Source organism: Rhinoderma darwinii, chromosome 5 (assembly GCF_050947455.1).
Source record: "Rhinoderma darwinii isolate aRhiDar2 chromosome 5, aRhiDar2.hap1, whole genome shotgun sequence".
NCBI lineage: Eukaryota > Metazoa > Chordata > Amphibia > Anura > Rhinodermatidae > Rhinoderma > Rhinoderma darwinii.
Genome location: NC_134691.1, coordinates 142,123,169 through 142,144,246, shown reverse-complemented (window position 1 = coordinate 142,144,246; position 21,078 = coordinate 142,123,169). Strand labels below are relative to the sequence as shown.

The window sequence follows — 21,078 nt, the reverse complement described above, 5'->3', positions numbered from 1 at the left end:
AGACAGAAAGTAATACAACACAAAATAGTTACTATGCACATATCCCATATGTCTACTTTATGTTCACATTGTTTTTTGAACATTCTTTTATTTTTCTAGGGCGTTACAAGGCTTAGAACTTTAGCAGCAATTTCTCACATTTTTAGGAAAATTTCAAAAGCCTTTTTTTTTAGGGACCAGTTCAGTTCTGGCTTTGAGGGGCGTATATATTAGAAACCCCCCTAAAACACCCCAAAGTATTCAGAACAGCATTTAGAAAGATTAGCCCTTTAGGCATTTCCCAGGAAAGCAAAGTTAAAGAGGCTCTGTCACCAGATTTTGCAACCCCTATCTGCTATTGCAGCAGATAGGCGCTGCAATGTAGATTACAGTAACGTTTTTATTTTTTAAAAACGAGCATTTTTGGCCAAGTTATGACCATTTTTGTATTTATGCAAATGAGGCTTGCAAAAGTCCAAGTGGGCGTGTTTAAAGTAAAAGTCCAAGTGGGCGTGTATTATGTGCGTACATCGGGGCGTTTTTACTACTTTTACTAGCTGGGCGTTCTGACGAGAAGTATCATCCACTTCTCTTCAGAACGCCCAGCTTCTGGCAGTGCAGACACAGCATGTTCTCGAGAGATCACGCTGTGACGTCACTCACAGGTCCTGCATCGTGTCGGACGAGCGAGGACACATCGGCACCAGAGGCTACAGTTGATTCTGGAGCAGCATCAGCGTTTGCAGGTAAGTAGCTACATCGACTTACCTGCAAACGCTGATGCTGCTGCAGAATCAACTGTAGCCTCTGGTGCCGATGTGTCCTCGCTCGTCCGACACGATGCAGGACCTGTGAGTGACGTCACAGCGTGATCTCTCGAGAACACGCTGTGTCTGTGCACTGCCAGAAGCTGGGCGTTCTGAAGAGAAGTGGATGATACTTCTCGTCAGAACGCCCAGCTAGTAAAAGTAGTAAACACGCCCCGATGTACGCACATAATACACGCCCACTTGGACTTTTACTTTAAACACGCCCACTTGGACTTTTGCAAGCCTCATTTGCATAAATACAAAAATGGTCATAACTTGGCCAAAAATGCTCGTTTTTTAAAAATAAAAACGTGACTGTAATCTACATTGCAGCGCCTATCTGCTGCAATAGCAGATAGGGGTTGCAAAATCTGGTGACAGAGCCTCTTTAAGCTCAAATTTAAACTTTTTAAGAAATTCCAATTTAATCCAGTTCTTTTCTGTAACACAGCTGATTTTACAAGAGAAATACAACTCAATATCTATTGCCCATATTCTGCAGTTTTTAGAAATATTCCACATGTGGCCCTTGCTTGCTAATGGACTGAAACACAGGCCTCAGAAGCAAAGGAGCACCAATTGGATTTTGGGGCCTCAGTGGAAACACCACCAACAAGACACCATTTTGGAAACTACAGTCCAGAAGAAATTAATCTATGGGTGCAGTGAGCATTTTAACCCCACAGGTTTTTTGCTGAATTTCTTAGAAATAGGCCGTAAAAATGAAAGTCTACATTTTTTCACTCAAAAAGTAGATTTAGTTCAGATTTTTTCATTTTCACAAAGGATAAAGGAGAAAAAGCACCCAAATATTTCTAAAGCAGTTTCTCCCGAGCACAATAATTCCCCATATGTGGTCATAAACTGCTGTTTGGAAACACGACAGGGCTCAGAAGGAAAGGAGCGTCGTTTGGCTTATGGAGCTCAAATTTTGCCAGGACGGTTTTTGGGTGCTGTGTCACATTTGCAAAGCCCTGAGGGATCAAAACAGTGGAGACCCTCCAAAAGTGACTCCATTAGGGAAACTACAACCCTCAAAGAATTTAACTAGGAGTATAGTGAGCATTTAAACACCACAGGTTTTTTTGCAAAAGTTATTGGTATTCAGCCGTGAAAATAAAAATACCCATTTTTTTCCCACTAAAATGTAGAATTGTTTCATTTTCACAAAGCTTAAAAGAGAAAAAGATTTTTGCAGAGCTCCTGAGCCCCTGAGGTACCAGTACAGTAGAGACCCCTGAGAAGTGACTCCATTTTGAAAACTACACCCCCCAGGGCATTCATTTAGGGGGTAGTGAACATTTTGATCCCACATGTGTTTTATAGATTTTATTAGAAATAGGCAGTAAAAATAAAAAATTTAATTTTTTTCCAAAACGATGTTGTATTAGCTTTAAATTTTTCTCTTTTTTTTACAAGTGGTGATAGGAGAAAAGACACCACACAATTTGTTACTTAATATCTCCCAAGTACGCCAATACCCCATGTGTGGCCCTAAACTGCTGTTTGGGCACAAGGCAGTGCTCATAAGGGTAGGAGCGTCAGTTGGCTTTTGGAGCACAAGAGTGAAAAACCCAGAGAAGTGACATTTTGGAAACTACACCGCACAAGGCATTTATCATTTGCCTGGACATATGACAGGGCTCTGAGATTAAATAGTAAAACAAACCCTTGAAAAAGTGACCCCCATTTTGGAAACTATACCCCTCAAGGCATTTATTAAGGGGTATAGTGAGCATTTTGACCTAATAGTATTTTACTAGAAAATAATGCGCAGTGGATTTTCCACTGATATGCTATTTTAGTGTACAGCTTGTGCCACTGAAGACAAATATATAAACTGTTAAGAAGATTCTCCCGTGTATGGTAATGCCATATATATGGAAGTAAACCGCTGTTTGGGTACACGAAAGGGAGGGAGCGCAATTTGGTATTTGGAGCGTGGATTTTGCTTGGTAGTATTTCTGTTTGTGGTTTTACTAGTCATTTTAGTTTATAATGTGGGGGCATATGTAAGCTGTGCGGAGTACATCAGGGCATAGTAAGGTGGTATAATAATGGGGTAAATAAATATTTCACAAATGCGTAGCCAGTGTCGCACTGATAAATAGTGAACAATCATATCTCATTTGGAACACTCTGCACATTTTATGTCGCCATATTCTGAGAGCAATAACTCATTTTTGCGAAGTAGCAGTGTAAGGGCTTATTTTTTTCGCGGGACAATCTGTATTTTTTATTGGTACCATTTTGGGGTACATGCAAGTTTTCGATCACTTTTTATTCTGTTTTTTTGAGAGGCGTGGTGACCAAAAGACAGCAACACCGCTATTATTTTTTATTATTTTTTTTACGGTGTTCACCTTGCGCTATAAAGTACATATTTACTTTATTCTGCGGTCGATGTGATTAATGGGATACAATATGTATATCGTTTTTTTTTATGTTTTACGGTGTTTGCCCAATAAAACTTTTTAAGAAAGTCAATTAGTTTTTGTGTTGCCATATTCTAAGAGCCATAACATTTTTATTTTTCCATCAAGAAATCTTTGTGGGGGCTTGTTTTTTGCGGAACAAACTGTAGTTTTTATTGGTACAATTTTTGGGTACATGTGACTTTTTGTTCCCGTTTTATTAAATTTTTTTGGAAGGTGAACTGACTAAAAATAGTGATTCTGGTATTGTTTTTAATATAATTTTTCACAGCGTTCACCGGCATTCAATTATGCATAGTTTAATTTAGAAAAAAAATTCTAATACTAATGGACTTGATAAGGGAAAAAGGGTGATTTTTTATTTTATTACTTGAAACTTATCCTTTTTTATTTTGCACAAATTTTTTTTAAGCTTTTTTAAATCTTTTTTTTTAAAGTCCCACTAGGGACTTGAAGGTCCAACTGTTCGATCATTGGTATTATACACTACAATAATTATGTATGGCAGGGTATTACACCTGTCAATTTCACACAGACAGGCAGCGTATTAGGTCTTGCCTCTGGCAGGTCCTAATCCCCTTCCGTAGATAGAAGACCCAGAGGCCTTTGTTAGGCCTCCAGTTGCCATAGCAACCATCGGCACTCCGCGATCGTATCACTGGGGTGCCAATGGTGTTGTAACCCCTTAGATGCGTTTCTCGCTATTGACTGCCGCATTTGAGGGGTAAATTGGCGGGGACCACCGCTGTGATGTGGTCCCATGTTTTCCCTCAATACTAAAGCTGCTAGTAGCAGCCAGTACTGAGAGATGTCGGGCATAGAGAAATTCCTGCGTGCTGCGTTAGTAGAACACGTAAATTGACGGGCTGCAGGCACAATGACCATTGCTGCATCCTACTAATTTACTTGGTTTGGTCAGGAAGGGGTTAATCTATGTGAATCTAATAAATATTTTTTCTAGCCAGAAGTGTTGTTGGCATCATACTATGTCTGCCCTGATTCTATATGAGTGATGACTATCTATTCCATTGGGAATGAAAGTGTTGTAGAATGTGAATCTCACTTGGAAACATTGTTACTCATCGATTTGATCCAACTTACCCTTCTGTGATAAACGCACCTTGGTTTGGCATCAGAGCGTTTTTATTGCGTTGGAGGGGAGGAAAACACCTTTAATGAAGACGTCCTCCACCATGATATTGGCTGCAAAAATACTTCATACAAATCTTGATCCAGCAAAATCTCCAATATGTTTATACTTCACTAAAACAATTGGCACCCAAAAAGCTGAAAGCAACTGAGTGAGGCAACTTTGAAAATGGGATATCCATGACCTTGATGGTGACTTCATAGATTTTTGCCAAATTTAGCCTATATCACGGTAAATAACTTTATTTCTTGAGTCAAGTGACTTACCAGAGCATAAATGCCCCAAGAACAGACTGGACTTCATGAATAGGCAGGAGGTTGAGGAAATATAATGTGCTTTCATTGTCAGCTGTGGCAGCATTTTCCAGTCCTGCATAATACAGCAATACACTATTGGTCATTATTGCTAGTTAAATGTCCCTATGCCAGGCATAGAGATCCTTTAAGGTCTGATGGATAGATGTGTTAATCATGGTACTTCACAAAGAGAGTTGGGATTCAAGGTGTACTATCAACAGGACACACCAGGGCAGATGATGAACCAGAGGTCAATGCAGAACCCAGGAACAGTTCAAGTAAGTTTGACAACCCGTGGTCCAGCTCAAGCCACCGAATCATTGTCAAAGGCAAGTTCACATACACAGCATCAGAGTCAAGTAACATTTAAAGGTCAGGGACAAAGGTAAAGCAAGACCAGGCCACGGTGCTATATGGAAATAGAACCAAGACTTAAAAATTGGGAAAAACAATGTGTATAAAAAGAAAAAGTTTATAAGCTCACCCTGTTCTGTATCCATACAGGAGTAATACGTTGGGTGCACATGAAACGTCCAAGTTCCCGGGACACTATCCAGATCCAGACGCACAAAAAGATAAATGGCTGTAATCCACAAAAAAAAATAATCCAGTTTATTGCAAATCCATTAATAAACACGGAACATCTAATTGCGTCCCAAAAATATGTGTAAAGCAGGCTTAAATGTTTCCAGGCTGGTCTCAGCAGTTACTTATAGCATAATCGGGAATAGACAGGAAACTAGGAACAAGGATGGAAGTGGGAGCATGGAACAAGCATGAGACCAGGAACAGGACAGATTCAGGCAGCATCCAAATACAGGGATCGGTTACAAAATGAAGAACAACAAACACTTCACTGAGAAAAAATAACAGGAGTGACCTTTAATAGAGCCAACAATGATGCAACACCTGAGATGAAACCATCTACCACATACACAGACCGTAAAATACAGCACACACAATCGGACAGGGTTTGAGTCCTAATAATTCTCCCATTGCAGGCATGGTCATTACACAGAAGACCCTACTGTAAATTAAACCAGCTTTTAATTACTCTGAACATGAATGAATAATAGACTAGAAACAATAAACTGGCTGCCTGACACTTCCGGTACCATCGCTGCTTATCTCTGGGGGGAAACAACAGCAATGAAAAAAAAAAATTTGCCAGGCTCAACATATCATGTCAAAGTTGGCTTTGGATTCTCTCAACAATTAACTGCTGTTATCTCCAATATCTAACTCCTGCATGTCATTCTCCATATCATAGGGACGTTAAAAACTCATACGTGTAGAGACCACGGTTGTAGTTAGACAACATGATGAATCACACTTATTAAGGCAGTTAAGCCATTGAAAAGAACAGCATGGATGCTGAACAGCATACTTATCAAGACCCCTCTTTCTGACATGTATGTTATTTTTATACTCGCAGACGTATGTAATAAGTTCATAAATGTTTTCTGCCACTATTCTGTGAAGAAAAGTGGTGGTGAACTATGCTAGGCACAATCTTGTGAGGTTCAGAGGATGCACCATACTCCTCAAATGATGTCCACCACCGTAGGGAATATATATATATATATATATATATATATATATATATATATATATATATATATTTAAATCCCAAAAAATGAAGAGGCAGCACTCCAAGGAAATTGGTGAAAAAACGTGGTGTGTTTATTCACCCCAGACAGGCAACGTTTCGATCCGTCTCTATGGGATCTTTGTCAAGCCTTGACAAAGATCCCATAGAGACGGATCGAAACGTTGCCTGCCTGGGGTGAATAAACACACCACTTTTTTTCACCAATTTCCTTGGAGTGCTGCCTCTTCATTTTTTTGGGATTTCATTAACAAGGGTTCCTAGCCTCAACCTAGGAGGCCTGCACACACTGCTGTTGCTGTGCTGCTTTACTCTTTTTCTCATTATATATATATTTATATATACACCGTGTTCCAAATTATTATGCACATTGGATTTAAGTGTCATAAACATTTAATTATTAGTTTTTCAATTAAACTCATGGATGGTATTGTGACTTAGGGCTCTTTGGATCATTGTAATCAATCTCCGACACCTGTGATAATTAGTTTGCCAGGTGTGCCCAATCAAAGGAAAACTACTTAAGAAGGACGTTCCACATTATTAAGCAGGGCACAGGTTTCAAGCAATATGGGAAAGAAAAAGGATCTCTCTGCTGCCGAAAAGCGTGAAATAGTGCAATACCTTGGTCAAGGTATGAAAACATTGGATATTTTAAGAAAACTTAAGCGTGATCATCGTACTGTGAAAAGATTTGTGGCTGATTCAGAGCACAGACGGGTTTGTTCAGATAAAGGCATGATGAGGAAGTTTTCTGCCAGACAAATTAATAGGATTAGGAGAGCAGCTGCTAAAATGCCATTGCAAAGCAGCAAACAGGTATTTGAAGCCGCTGGTGCCTCTGGAGTCCCGCGAACCTCAAGGTGTAGGATCCTCCAGAGGTTTGCAAGTGTGCATAAAGCTATTATTCGGCCACCCCTAAACAATTCTCACAAAACGGTTGCAGTGGGCTCAGAAATACATGAAGACTAATTTTCGAACTGTGTTGTTTACTGATGAGTGCCTTTTATCCCTGGATGGTCCAGATGGATGGAGTAGTGGATGGTTGGTGAATGGCCACCTTGTCCCAACAAGGCTGCAACGTCAGCAAGGAGGTGGCGGAGTCATGTTTTGGGCTGGAATCATGGGGAGAGAGCTGGTAGGCCCCTTTAGGGTCCCTGACGGTGTGAAAATGACCTCTGCAAAGTACGTAGAGTTTATCACAGACCACTTTCTTCCGTGGTATAAAAAGAAGAACCGTGCCTTCCGTAGCAAAATTATCTTCATGCATGACAATGCACCATCTCATGCTGCAAAGAATACCTCTGTGTCATTGGCTGCTATGGGCATAAAAGGAGAGAAACTCATGGTGTGGCCCCCATGTTCCCCTGACCTCAACCCTATTGAGAACCTTTGGAGCATCCTCAAGCAAAATATCTATGAGGGTGGGAGGCAGTTCACATCAAAACAGAAGCTCTGGGAGGTTATTCTGACATCCTGCAAAGATATTCAAGCAGAAACTGTCCAAATACTCACAAATTCAATGGATGTAAGAATTGTGAAGGTGATATCAAAGAAGGGGCCCTATGTTAACATGTAACTTGGCCTGCTAAGTTTTTTTTGATTGAAAGAGCTTTTGATTTCTGTAAATATGACCTCCTGATGCTGCAAATTCAACAAATTACCATTTTAGTTCTCTTTACAACCTTTAAAATGTTTTGATCTCTGTTGTGCATAATAATGTGAAACAGTGCATTTTGAGTTTTTACTTCTAAAAAAAAATCTGTTATCATTAGGAGATTTGTTCAATAAAATTTTCATTATACTCCAACGGTTGATGGCTTGAAGATTATACTGACTGTCATTTGCATCGACTATGTAGGAAAATCAGCGAAAAATAACATTTGCATAATAATTTGGAACGCGGTGTATATAAATATATATATAATATATGCAAGTAACTCATCTATAAATAGATCCCTTTCTTAGGCTGGGTTCACACCTGCATTGGTATTTCCGTTGTTCTGCTATGCCAGAGGAGCAGAGCAACAAAAACACCGGTTCCATTTTATGACGGACAGCATCGACGCCCAACGAAAACTTCTTGACTTTAATGGGATCGGTTGGGTGTCCGTCAGTGTGTCTGTGGTTTAACTGAAAACACTAGCGCAGAATGCTGCGCTATTGTTTCCGGTCTTTTCGGCCGGGTCTTTGATGAAAGCCCCTAACGGAGCCTCCAACACAGATGGCCCCTATGCTGTTTTCACACATAGGGTTTGACTCATTTTCGGTTGTGTTTTTCGCTGCGTTTGTGCGTTTTTTTGGGGGGCGAATGTTAGTTTCAAATCTATAGTGAAATAAGAGAATGCCTACAAACAAAGCATATTTTTATTGTTTTAATCAAAGCAAAGTATTTTTTAGTGTTACTTTGTACATTCCTTCTTCTTCATATGTAGGACTAGCACAATAAACGCAAACATTTCCAATGTATGAAGCAAGAGAAAATAGTCATTAGTGTCAGCAAACTGAAAACTCATGATTTGTGGTTTTGAATGATTTTGTGTTTGTTTTGATGCATGATATTAACATAACAACCGCCTAATTCATATAGAGATTGTCAAGGTTAAATACCATTTGTTGCTCACTTAAGCAGTCTCTTGTGTTCATATGTAAATTGAATAACAAGGTCAGTGGTTAAGTGTCTTAATTATCCACAATGTGTAATTTAAATATGAATAACTCAATAGGTTTCAATGTTGGAATTACTCTACAAGCAAAATACAGATTCTCTTCTGATATTTAATATTCATCCTTGGAGTAAGAAACTGTTGAATAAAACCAATAAAATGTAGGTGTGTAAACTTTTTGCTTAAGAGTGATTATTTTTTATGTTTTTATTCTATTTTTTATGAGCTCATGTAACATTTTCCATAAATTTCCTTGGAATTTGACCACTCCGAATTAAACTTTAACCATAAGAATTCTTCATGCTGACAAAAAGATGGTTTTACATCTTTTTCCCATTATTTCCAAGCGGCATGACCTAAATTACCTAACACGAAATCTGCTTTTCAGAGCGGCAGAATTACTAAAGGTTAAATTGGTTAATAAAACCCACTGATGTCCTCTGCATCAGAACAGTCAGCTCCTAAGTATCTAAAAGCAGAAAAGAAAACCTTTGAGAAGGATATAACCCCCAGTGTCATGTGTGGTACCCATCACATACCCTAGGAATGACGAGAACACTATTCGCTCTCTGCTTGCATCATCCTTTATAATGTGTTCCCAGTGATACATTAAAGGAATTAATTGTTCATAATGATCTCACCATCTGTTAACAGAGGTTCATACCTACAGGCTGGTGGCATGTGGTGGTCTTATTCAGCTATCAATAGGCAAAGCCGAAGGAACGCTTTCCCACATTGCCTGCCATTCCAGTCTAAAAAGGGGAGGAGAGGCCGGTACTGGCCATCTGCTCCTTGTCTTTCTGTGCAAGTTCTGCTCAGCTCTGATCTGACTCCAATCTTATTGGAATGTGGCTGATCTGAGAGCCTCTCAAAGCTGTGAAAGTGAGTCAAAAGGAGATCCCCATTGTCCCGGATAGCTGAAAGAAAATGATCACTTTAAAATTCATAACTCCCAGGTGCTTGCCATCCATTCATGAGAAGAAACTCTCTGAACTTCTCTTCATTAGAAAGAAGAACTTTAGTTCGAAAAGAGAAAAAAGGAAGTCGTTTGTGGGAATGTGCAGAAGTTTTTCAGGCTAAACAAATGAGAAATCTGGAATGTTCCTTGGCATTATAGAACAGTCATTAGAGCAGCAAAGTCTATTATTTCTTTCCCTCATCTGTATGCAGACATGAGAGGTTTCTCTCCTCTTTATAAACTTTACATAATTACTTCACATAGCACAGTGCACATTTTTCCCTGTGATGTTATGTAGGGCACATGCCAGTATATCGAGCATGGGTGGGTTAATACTTACCCGAATAAGAGAACAGTGACACACAGTCACGAGACGCAGCTCTAAAGGTACTTGGTACATTTCTCATAAGACAAAAAGTTATAAGACTAGAACGTAGAGTGCCGTTACTGTAATGTAATATATTTGAGTCAGGTTATTTTAACTGTTAATACTACTTATCCCAGTTAAAATAGATGAAAAAACGTCTATTATTTTGGCCCAGAAAAAGAATGATCTCAGTCTCCTGGATATTCTGGACTATTTGGGGAAGTTCACACGCAGCAGATTTGTTTCAGGAATTTCTGCAACTCAATATATTTGAATTGTATTGTTTCTGCAGCAGGTGTATGGATTTTTGCAATCCCTATTCAGATAAATGGAACTTATTTTCAGTTGCAGTAAATTCTGCAACAAATCTGCCAAGTGTAAACTTATCCTTAAGTTGGATTCATACAATGTGGCACAGGCGCATACGTATACATATTTAGATTGTAACCATGTACAGATACACACAATTATGGTGTCTTGATATAATTCCATTTTTCTATTCTTTTTAATTTATTTATTTTTTTATTTATTTTTTTATTTCTATTTTCCTTTTTTTTTTCATTTTTATATTTTATTTTATTTTTACTTCATTTTATTATTATTTTTTATATTTATTTAATTATTAATTGTATTATTTATTATTATTATTTATTATTATTTTTATTTTTATTTATTTTTTTATTTTTTTTATTTATCTTTTTATTTATTATTTATTTTTTCTTGATTTTTTTCTTGATTTTTATTTATTTTTCCTTTAATTATGTTTATTATTTAGATTGTAGCCAAATTTATATATTTTTTCTATTTTGAGGCACATGTGAGGCTGTTATATGGAACCAAAACAGAACCAGTTTCTTGTTTTTCGTTTTTTAAATAGGGGGAAATGGGAAGAAACAGGAAAACTTACACATTTCCTTTATTTTCCTATTGTAATTAAATGTTATTCATTTTTAAAACAGATTTATATCACAAAAGGTTCATCTCACCCCATCATATATAACAATACCAAATATGTGTACTTTGCTTAACCTACATTGTTGTTATTCCGTCCATGCACACAGCAGTTCTCCCGTAGGCAGTATGTGTTATCGGCAAATAAAGTTTGGAGTTACATATAGTCCCAGTGATACAGACTTATTATGTGAAGGTGTATGGTGTCCATGTCATGAATGAAGGTCCACGCATTGCAGTTGAGTCGGGGGCGGAGTTTGATTTTTCTGTTTTATTTGATGTATTTCTATTTTTTTACTATGTCCTTCTATAGAAAACCACGTTGCAGTGTTGCATGTACAAAGCAGTGTAGCAGTTCTGTAAAAAGCAAATGATTTATTTATAGTATTGCTAGTAACTACTAGTTGATAAGGGTTGTATGTGGAGTGTAGAACAGAATCATAAAATTATAGCTGAACGAAGAATTTAGGTAAAGCAAACAGTTCGGCATCGTGCTTGGCATTTATAATGTCAGTGAATAGAAATTTAGGATTTTCCTTCTTGCTTTACGGTGATTTTGCAGGGATTTTAAAACATGTTATATTATAAAATGTCACGCTCATTACAGCAGCTATTATAGGGTTCCAACCTTGGTTTACTCTAATTTGTATGACTAGTGAAGCTGTGCCGTATCACTCAACATGCAGTCTATGCCCCCCCCATCTATCCAGGGGTCGGAGAGTCCTGGACCTCCTAAAGTACTATTTTACAACACAAGTGGCACAGCTCAAAACTATCTTTTCCTTACACTATTTGCTCTTTTGAACATCTGTTGAGGTATTGGCATTGACGTTGATCCCTCTAGAATCGCTCCACTGGTGTAGCACCACTGCTCTGCTCCCAATTTTCTTTGTAGTCAGGTTCTTTATTTTTCTGGGATAGGTTCCCCGTAGGATTTTCTCATATTGGTTTTGATTGGTGGATTCACCAGGGATTCATTTAGGTCAGTGACTATGTTGATATGGAGAGGCATTCAGATTCAAACAAAATAAATAGTTTCTGAGCTTCTTTATAAAAGATTGTGGACAATTGGCCAAGATGTCGATCTATCACGGGTCACTAGCAAGAGGGCAGGTGACAGGCAAGGCAAAAGTCCCAGTCAGGGGTGAACCATAGGAAATCCAAAAATGAAATGGCAGAATATCACTACACTAGCTAGGAAGAACCTAATTGTTCAGCCAAGGAACACAGGAAAGGGAGGACTCCTTATACACAGGGAAAATTGGGTGGATAATTTTACACGCACGTGCCAGGAGGGAGAAGACACCAGGACCAGGTAAGTATAGAATGGTGGCGGAGAGTGGAGGCCATTACAGTGCCCCACCTCCCTTATACCCACTTTTCTTTAGGCTTCTGGGGAAACAGATGATACATTTCCCTGAGGAGAAATGGAGCGTGAACATTTTTCACCGGTTCGCCGGATGTCTCTTCAACACCAAAATTCCTCCAATCCACAAAGAACAAGAGCTTCCCTCTTACTTCTTTAAGGTAGAGAGAGTCAGAGCACACTCACTAGGACCCAGAGCAGAGCTGTCATATGCTGACCACGGGACAGAGGAGCCAGGAGAAAAAAACACTGTGATTGGGTAAGTATGGAACGGTAGTGGGGAGCGGCATCCATTACACTAACTTATTGACACAAGCTACAAAGTGTAAACCTCAAAGAATCTCACAAATATTTCCAGATTTGTGCTCAATTTGGTACCTTCCTCCACACCTAGTGAACAAGCACCATTCACACAGGATATGTCATAAATGTCAGATAGATGCGGGTCCCACCTCTGGGACACACACCTATTTCTAGAACGGGGCCCCTTAATCCCCGCTCTAGTTTTTTTGTGTTCACGTTGACTACCGGCCACTTCCTGATTACATAGTCGGGAGTTACAGAAAGAGCATAACTAGCTGAGCTACGCTGTTTTCGTAACTCCCATAGTAGTGAATGGCAGTTACAGAAGCAGTGTAGCATGCGTAGGCAGCATGAGCACAAAAAGCTGGAACAGGGTTTAAGGGGCCCCGTTCTAGAGATAGGTGTGGGTCCCAGAGGTGGGACCTGCATCTATCTGACATATATGACATATCCTATGGATATGTTACAAATGTCTCTAATGGGAAACCCCTTTAAGGCAACAATTCACCCAAAACTAGTTTCCTATGTGTTGCATGAAGAAATTCTGTGTGTCCGTCTCTTATCTGTCCTTTTTCTTTCTGCTTCTATCACAATATATTATACTAAGGCTGTTGCAAAGCAACAGTCTGACTGAGACCATATTGTCATGCTTTTTTTTTTTTTTGCTTGAGTCTATGGGGATTTAGGGTATGTGCACACACACTAATTACGTCCGTAATTGACGGACGTATTTCGGCCGCAAGTAATGGACCGAACTCAGTGCAGGGAGCCGGGCTCCTAGCATCATAGTTATATACGATGCTAGGAGTCCCTGCCTCTCCGTGGAACTACTGTCCCGTACTGAAAACATGATTACAGTACGGGACAGTTGTCCGGCAGCGAGGCAGGGACTCCTAGCGTCGTACATAAGTATGATGCTAGGAGCCCGGCTCCCTGCACTGAGTTCGGTCCGGAACTTGCGGCCGAAATACGTCCGTATATTACGGACGTAATTAGTGTGTGTGCACATACCCTTACGTGTCTCTTATACAGGCATCAGAACTTCCTGTATGATGACATTTCATGAACTGTTCCACGCAAGTTCTTCACATGCAAGGACACCAACTTCTATCACAGTTACTGATGATGATGATGATTAGACAGGTTCCGGTCACACAGTTATAATGGAGAAGCTCACAGATCAGCCTCCCTGCCTGTATACTTATGATCTCTTAGCTTATTTAGGAGAATATTTAGTGTCCGCCCAGCAGGCTGAGATAGTACTGGTTCTAGCTGCCGATTTGTTGCTGTGCTGAGGCATCATGGGATTTATAGCATAGCATAGAGGAACAGAAAGCACGGTGAAATCTAAAAATCAAGATGGTGTCTGGTCAGCAGCATACAGGAAACTGAACTGCAGGGAAGTGAGTAAAATATACATAAAAGTAGTCAAGAAAGTGATAGACAATTCGGTTGGGGATGTAGTGATAGAAAGTGGTCTTTCTCCTAGAGGTCCTCTTTAATTGCTCATAGATTCAGGTGTACTCCTTTATTAGCTTAGTCAACCATGTTTAACTATGAACGTCTCATTGTAAGTTCTCCTTGGCTACTAAATATAGGTAGGTCTTCAAAATAGCAATTGCCAGCTCCTGGAAAGAAATGACTGTGGGTCTGGATTTATTTAAGCTCAAAATGTTCTGGATCATATGAATAAAAATCTCTCCTCAATATTAATTGATCGATTAGGACCTGTTTGAAAAATGTGGGCCTATAGTTCCAGGACGATATGAAGTTGTAGGATGTCATGGAAGCAGACCTTCCAACCTTTGAAAACATATTGATATACCTTTTCCCCTCTTTATACCTGTTGTAGTAAATGTCATGCTGTTTGTACACTTGAATTTCAGCATTTACATAGTAAATTTTGGTCTGTAGACCTTCTTTATAGGTTGTTTCTGTAGTATATACAGTGAAACCTCTCCAGAAGAACACCTCCTATAGTAGACTACTTTTGCAATTTTGAGTGGTAATCTCATAGAGGTTTCACTGTACAGTGGAACTTCTCTGAGATGTCCTCCCAAACTTGCATTATAAAGTGGTCTTCTATAAAAGTGGTCCTCTCAAGGGAGATGGCCAGTATGCATAGTATGTGATGGAACTAAAAAGAAGCACTCATTATACTCAGTGTACTCATTAGGCTTCATGCCCACTTCAGTGTTTTTCTTCAGGGGGCTAGCCGTTTTTCTGACAGCTAGCACCCTGACCCATTCATTGCAATGGGGCCATGCACACTTCAGTTTTTTTGACGGTCCCGTTGCTCCGTTCCGATCCAAAGTGGAGCATGTCCTACTTTGGTCCGAGATTCCGTGACCGTGAGGCCCATGCAAGTCAATAGGGCCGTCCAAAAAACTGAAGGCACACGGAAGGCATCCGTGTGCCGTCCGTGTGTGACGGAGCCATTGCCTAGCAACGGCCGGGCAGAAATACATTACAGAAATATTACACTAATCGGCAGCCACTTGTCTCTATCAATCGCTGATAGAGAAAAGAGGCTGCTGATTAAAATAAAATAAAAAGCAGTTCATACATCCCCCGGTCGTTGTCTTGGTGACGAGTCCCTCTTCTTCCTCCAGTCCGACCTTCCTTTCTGACGCGGCAGCCTGTGATTGGCTGCAGAGGCCGCTGCAGCCTGTGATTGGCTGCAGAGGCGGTCACATGGGATGAAGCGTCATCACTGGAGGCCGGCCTTCTGACGTCATCCTGACGTGCGTGACCGCCACTACAGCCTGTGATTGGCTGCAGCGGTGACATGGATGAAACGTCATCGCTGGAGGCCGGACCGGAGGAAAGTAAGTAGCATTTTTTAAATTTCATTAAAATTGTATTTTCCAAGCCCCGAGCATGGTATTGTCCAGGGTGCTGAAAGAGTTACCGCCAATCAGTGCAGCCCATTAACTCTTTCAGCACCCTGGACAGTACCATGCTCGGCGCTCGGAAACGGAAACACGGAGTGCACACGGCCGCTAAAACGGGCACACAGATCCGTCAAAAACGGCCGTGAAAACGGTGTCGGAAGTGTGCACGAGGCCTTATACTTGAAACCCTTATCTTATTAGACAGCATCCCTAGAAAAGGACTGATAGCCAGTCAAGGACTGGGAACCATATTGTTGATGCATTAAAAAGATATATGAGTACAATCCTATTATCTTTGTGTTGATAATCAGATGGAACTTCTAGAGTAAGTTACTTTACCTCACATATTAGGCTTTCACAACAACACTTTCGTAAAATAGCACTTGCCAAAGGACAGATGACCATTTCAGGACCTTTACTTTCCACTCATTCTACTTGACCTTTTTGCAGCCTTTGACACTGTGGATAACCCTCATCCTATTCATACATTCTACTCACTTGAAATTCAAGGCAAGACTAGTACTTGACTCCTTTCTATAGAGATATATTTGGCTGAAGGACTTATTTTTCTACTTGCACTTAACCTCATTTTAATATTAATTTTGGATTTAAATGGCATGTATACTCACATGCTAAAAATATCTGTTGATAGTGTTTGTCACAGCAATGTCATATCGTCAAATCAGTGTACCAGGTTGTGTTTTTTTCTTAACACTTCATTTTTAGAAGGGCAACCATATACAAATTACATATTCACAAAAAGAGTTAAATCGGCACATACACCCTACACTTCAATAAAGGTAAATGTAGTGTTATCGAAGGGGGATCAAAAAACTTGTAAGAAGATTTTACGATGGTGCTCAGTGTCCATCACACAAAAATTGGGAGACAATGTAATATGAAAAGAGCAAGAAGGAAAATAGACACGGCATTCACCCATTCGATATTTCTTCACTTTCTTTTCTTTCCTATTAAATACACATGGGCTGCAGGAGCAAAAGGCTGTACTCAAACATCGGCACTATAGCCATTTCACGTCACATGGCGCTTCATCTTGGTGCCTCGATGAAGCGTCATGTGACGTGAAATGGCTATCGTGACGATATTTGGAGCGCTGCGTTTTGCTGCTGCAGCCCATGTGTATTTTATGGAAAAGACAATTAAGTGAAAAAACATTGAATCGGTGAGTGCCGTATCTATTTCATTCTTGCTTTTTTCATATACAAATTTTAGATCTGGGCACGGAGTTGTTCCCCTAAAATAAGGAAATTTGGCTTCTGCCTCATGTGTGTTATTTTGAATTCCTTTGGTTCACACCTGCTGGATATTGGGTTAAACTTGACACGTCTGAGATGTGCAATGCCCATGTGAATCCGGCCTACTGTACATCTTTTTTCAACCTTAAGAAATGTGTAATGACAGGGGTGTAAGGAAACAGACAAGTGAGCCCTAATCTACCCGCCACTCAGTCCCTGCCTACTTGCAACGACCCGCCCTAAGCGACGGGGTACAACTGGGCGACGGTCCCTATGCTCAATAAGTGCACGACAGACAAACAGACAAGGGTACACAGAAGCAAGGGAAAAGGGGCAGTTGCCCACGGCAACACCGTGAGCAACAAGAGTGGTGAACGAGCCGACTCAAACCAGGAGTGTACGAGGTACCAAACGCAGAGCAGGAGTAGTGAACAAGCCGAGTCAAACCAGGAGTGTACGAGGTACCAAACGCAGAGCAGGAGAGTAGTCAGTAAGCCAGGGTCAATATGAAGCAGGGTCAAATGGTACAAGAAGCTGCAGCAGGGCCAGGAAACAAAACGAGAAGAATCACAAGCAAGGAGGAACAAGAAAGGCAGGTATAAATAGACAGAGGGCGGGAGCTAGCTCCGTCTGGCCAGGCTGTGATAGGCTCTCCCACTCCTAAGCCTGCCATCCTGAGTGGTGGAAGATGGAGTCAGTCTCACAGACATAGAAGCAGGTGCAGACTGATTACCTATGGGCGTGGATACAGAAGCTGTGCCTGGCAGATCCTTAACAAAATGTTACCTTTTAAATTGTATATATGTTTGTATAATTTATCATAGGGATGCGGCTCTCTAATATGAGTTTTTCTCATATTAATAGTCACCACTGTATAGCATTTGCATCCTGTTAGAGCTGGTCGATCTCTTGACCCTATTACAGAAACTGAAATTGTACTTGTTATTTGTAATTTCTCCTTGTTTCGTTCTATTATTTCCTTATTACTTATTGTTGTTCCTTTTAAATTATCTGTAACTAAACCATATGATGGTGTCTATTTACTGTTAACTCATCCATTTTCTTCTCCCAATGAAAAAATGATTTAGAATTATTTATTTCAAAGTTTTTATTTTCTATAAATCCCTATAAGGAAGATCCCATGTGGCAGAATTCCTGTGACTGTCCCATTCATCTGAATAAGGTTTGCATAAATCCATGCACTTGTTGAAGAAACCACCCTATTCAGATGATTTTTCAGCAACAAATCTGATGCATGTGAATATACCCTAAAGCCAGGATCACACACATACGCAGGTTTTGGTGACATTATTGGCTCAGTTATTTGAGCCAAAGCCAGAAGTGGATCCAAAAAGAAGGAAAGGTATAAAGAAAAGACTGATGCGTCTCCTTTCATGTGTCCACTCCGGTATTTGGCTCAAAAACGGCATCAAAACTGTGCGTGTGATCCTGGTTTAAAGGTTTGTCTTGGTTCTTTATGACCAAAAGAAAATAGTAGCAACAGCATCCATACTCAAAAAAGTTTCTTTATTGTGCCACAAAAATGCATCCAGACAGACAGCAGCAACATTTCGAGCCAAAATGGTAGCAGGGTATTTGTCAAGCTTGCAAATGTTGCTGCGGTCTGTCTGGATGCATCTTTTGGCACAATAAAGAAACTTTTTTTGAGTAAAAATGTTGTCGCTACTCTTTCCTTTTGGATTCCATGGTTGGGATTGAGGTCCATCCCACTTCAGCGTACGTGCATTCTATGTATCGTTTGGTGTGGTTTCGTCACGTTGGTTCTTTATGAGCAGGCATTCTTTTCTTTTTTTTGCATTTTGCGGGCAAAATTTTTTACTGTATTATTTATGATATATATGGCTGTTTTTCTTATACTATTTTTATCTAAATATTTTCTTTTTTAGTTTTGTTTTATTTGGGGTAAATTGTGCAAATAAGTATAAAAAAGTAATTTCATGATTTTTAAATTGTTGCATATGTTAAATATAATGTTGGTTAAACTTCTTTTGTCTTTTTTCAGGGTGTCTGGCTATCTGTGACAGCTGGGAATCTCAGCTGCTCTTGCTCATTTGCGGGAGCAGAGTCTTTATATCTGCTCTGTACATTTACAATGGTGTGGGTTAAAATCCCTGCTGTGACCAAGTGGGAAGGGGGGAGAGCTCTGTTGTGACCAAGGGGAAACAGGGGAGCCCTGCTGTGACTAAGGTACAAACGGACGGCAATGTAGTAACTGCTATGGTAGAGGAGTTTCTGTAATTACAGTGGAAGGAGAGCACTACTGTGTCTGTTGGGGGAAAGGCTGTGACAAGTGAGAGGGAAAGCCAAACTGTTAATACTGGGGACCAAGTGAGAAATACTGATTTAATTACTGTAGAGATAAAGGTTACAACGCAGAAAGGCTACTGTCAGTGCCCCCTAATAGATGTTAGGCCCTGTTTATGCCCCGATATAGAAGTTAAGCCCCCGGTTTGTGCCCCTATATAAAATTTAGGCTCCCTTTATGTCCCCATATAGAAGTTAGGCCCCCAGTTTTTGCCCCCATATATACAGTGCCCTCTGTAGATAATGCCACAGTGCCACACACCACCTATCCCTGCAGAACGCACCTTTAGCACTCTGGCCAGGGATTCCGCTCCTGGAGGAGCCATGACCGCAGCGTAAAGCACCCGGCAGACGAGTGGGCCCCCTCAAAGGCAGTGGGCTTCGGCATTTGACTGGTTTCGCTGGGTGCTGACGTCGGCCCCGGCTTCTGAGAAGTCAAACTTTGTTAGGTGTACTTTGCATGGAAGAATACATTTGAAACATTTTTTTTGCAAAAATGCTGGTGTCCACTCTTCTTTTTATGCCTGATAGGTGACAATATAGTGATTTCTGTTAGGAGGGAACTACATTGACTGCCCTTGGAAGAAGTCCTTTAAATACTGAAAGGGAGAGGGGGTCAATTCAGTGATGATTGTTTGGGAGTACATTTGCAACAATTGTTAAGGGGAGCATAGCTGTGCTGTGCTACTGGGGAGAGGCAGGACTGCATGTGAAATGTAAAGCCAAATTCACACATCTGGTTGCAGTGTTTTTTTTTTTTGTTTTTTTTTTAAAGGCACCCCAAATTCTGTGTCTATAGGCTCTTTCCATGCAAATCTGATACTGAGTGTTAGTAAATGTTTCAAACAATCAGTAACACTCTGCGTTTGAAAATCTTAATCCCTTTCGGAAGTGTAAGGCCTAATACTTTATTTTTTCAATGAAAACGGATGGATCAGTTTCTTGGGGTAAACGATAGACAGATGTCGACATGGTTTTCTTTAGAGATAACAGATACTATATAATTTGTAATCTGCTAATGGTAAACTGTTGGATAAAAATTGTCCTGATCTTGATGAAAATTTCTAAATGTTTACAAATACCTAATATGTTTTAGAATAAAGAATAATAATAAGACAATACTGGTAACAACGCTGAAATAAGGAAACTAATGTCTTTTTGCCACAATCTACTTATGAATGACCTCCTAAATAAAATAATACATACTTCAAACTGGATTCTATCACATGTTATTATGAAAATGTTATTGTCAGTCGCTGTGGTAATTAAGCTAGTGATCATTAATTAGCAGTGGCATATTAATTAGCAATTTACACAAAAGGGCAATATTGTGGTATTACAATTTTGGCACATGGCCAATAGATGCCTGAGCATTGCACATCATTGCACATGAAATAAGAACTATTGTTTACTCTCATCACTGGCATGAAAGGGTAGAGTAAGCCTAGAATAACATTAAATATTGTGGAAAATGCAATAAAAGTTATTATTCTACCATATATATATATATATGATTAGTTTTTTTTAATGATAATTTTCCAAACTTACTTCCTGTAGCATAATTATAAATAAACTGGAAAATATGGTGAAAATACTTCACAAATCTTAATTATTTACCCAGACATTATGTTTTTAGTTATATAAGGAGGTACTATACTACTTGACAAACCAGCATATGGAAACAAGATATATTCAATAGAAAATTATGGTAATA

The 21,078-nt window shown here is 39.7% G+C and overlaps 1 long non-coding RNA gene across 1 annotated transcript in view; it reads right to left on the bottom strand.

Annotated features, from left to right (window-relative positions):
• The window catches only part of LOC142651633 (uncharacterized), a 254,270-nt gene that overhangs the window by 21,334 nt on the left and 211,858 nt on the right, over window positions 1–21,078 (bottom strand). Inside the window, exon 2 of the long non-coding RNA XR_012847659.1 lies at window positions 5,154–5,252. This is a non-coding gene — a long non-coding RNA (uncharacterized LOC142651633). The remainder of the gene's footprint in view (window positions 1–5,153; window positions 5,253–21,078) is intronic.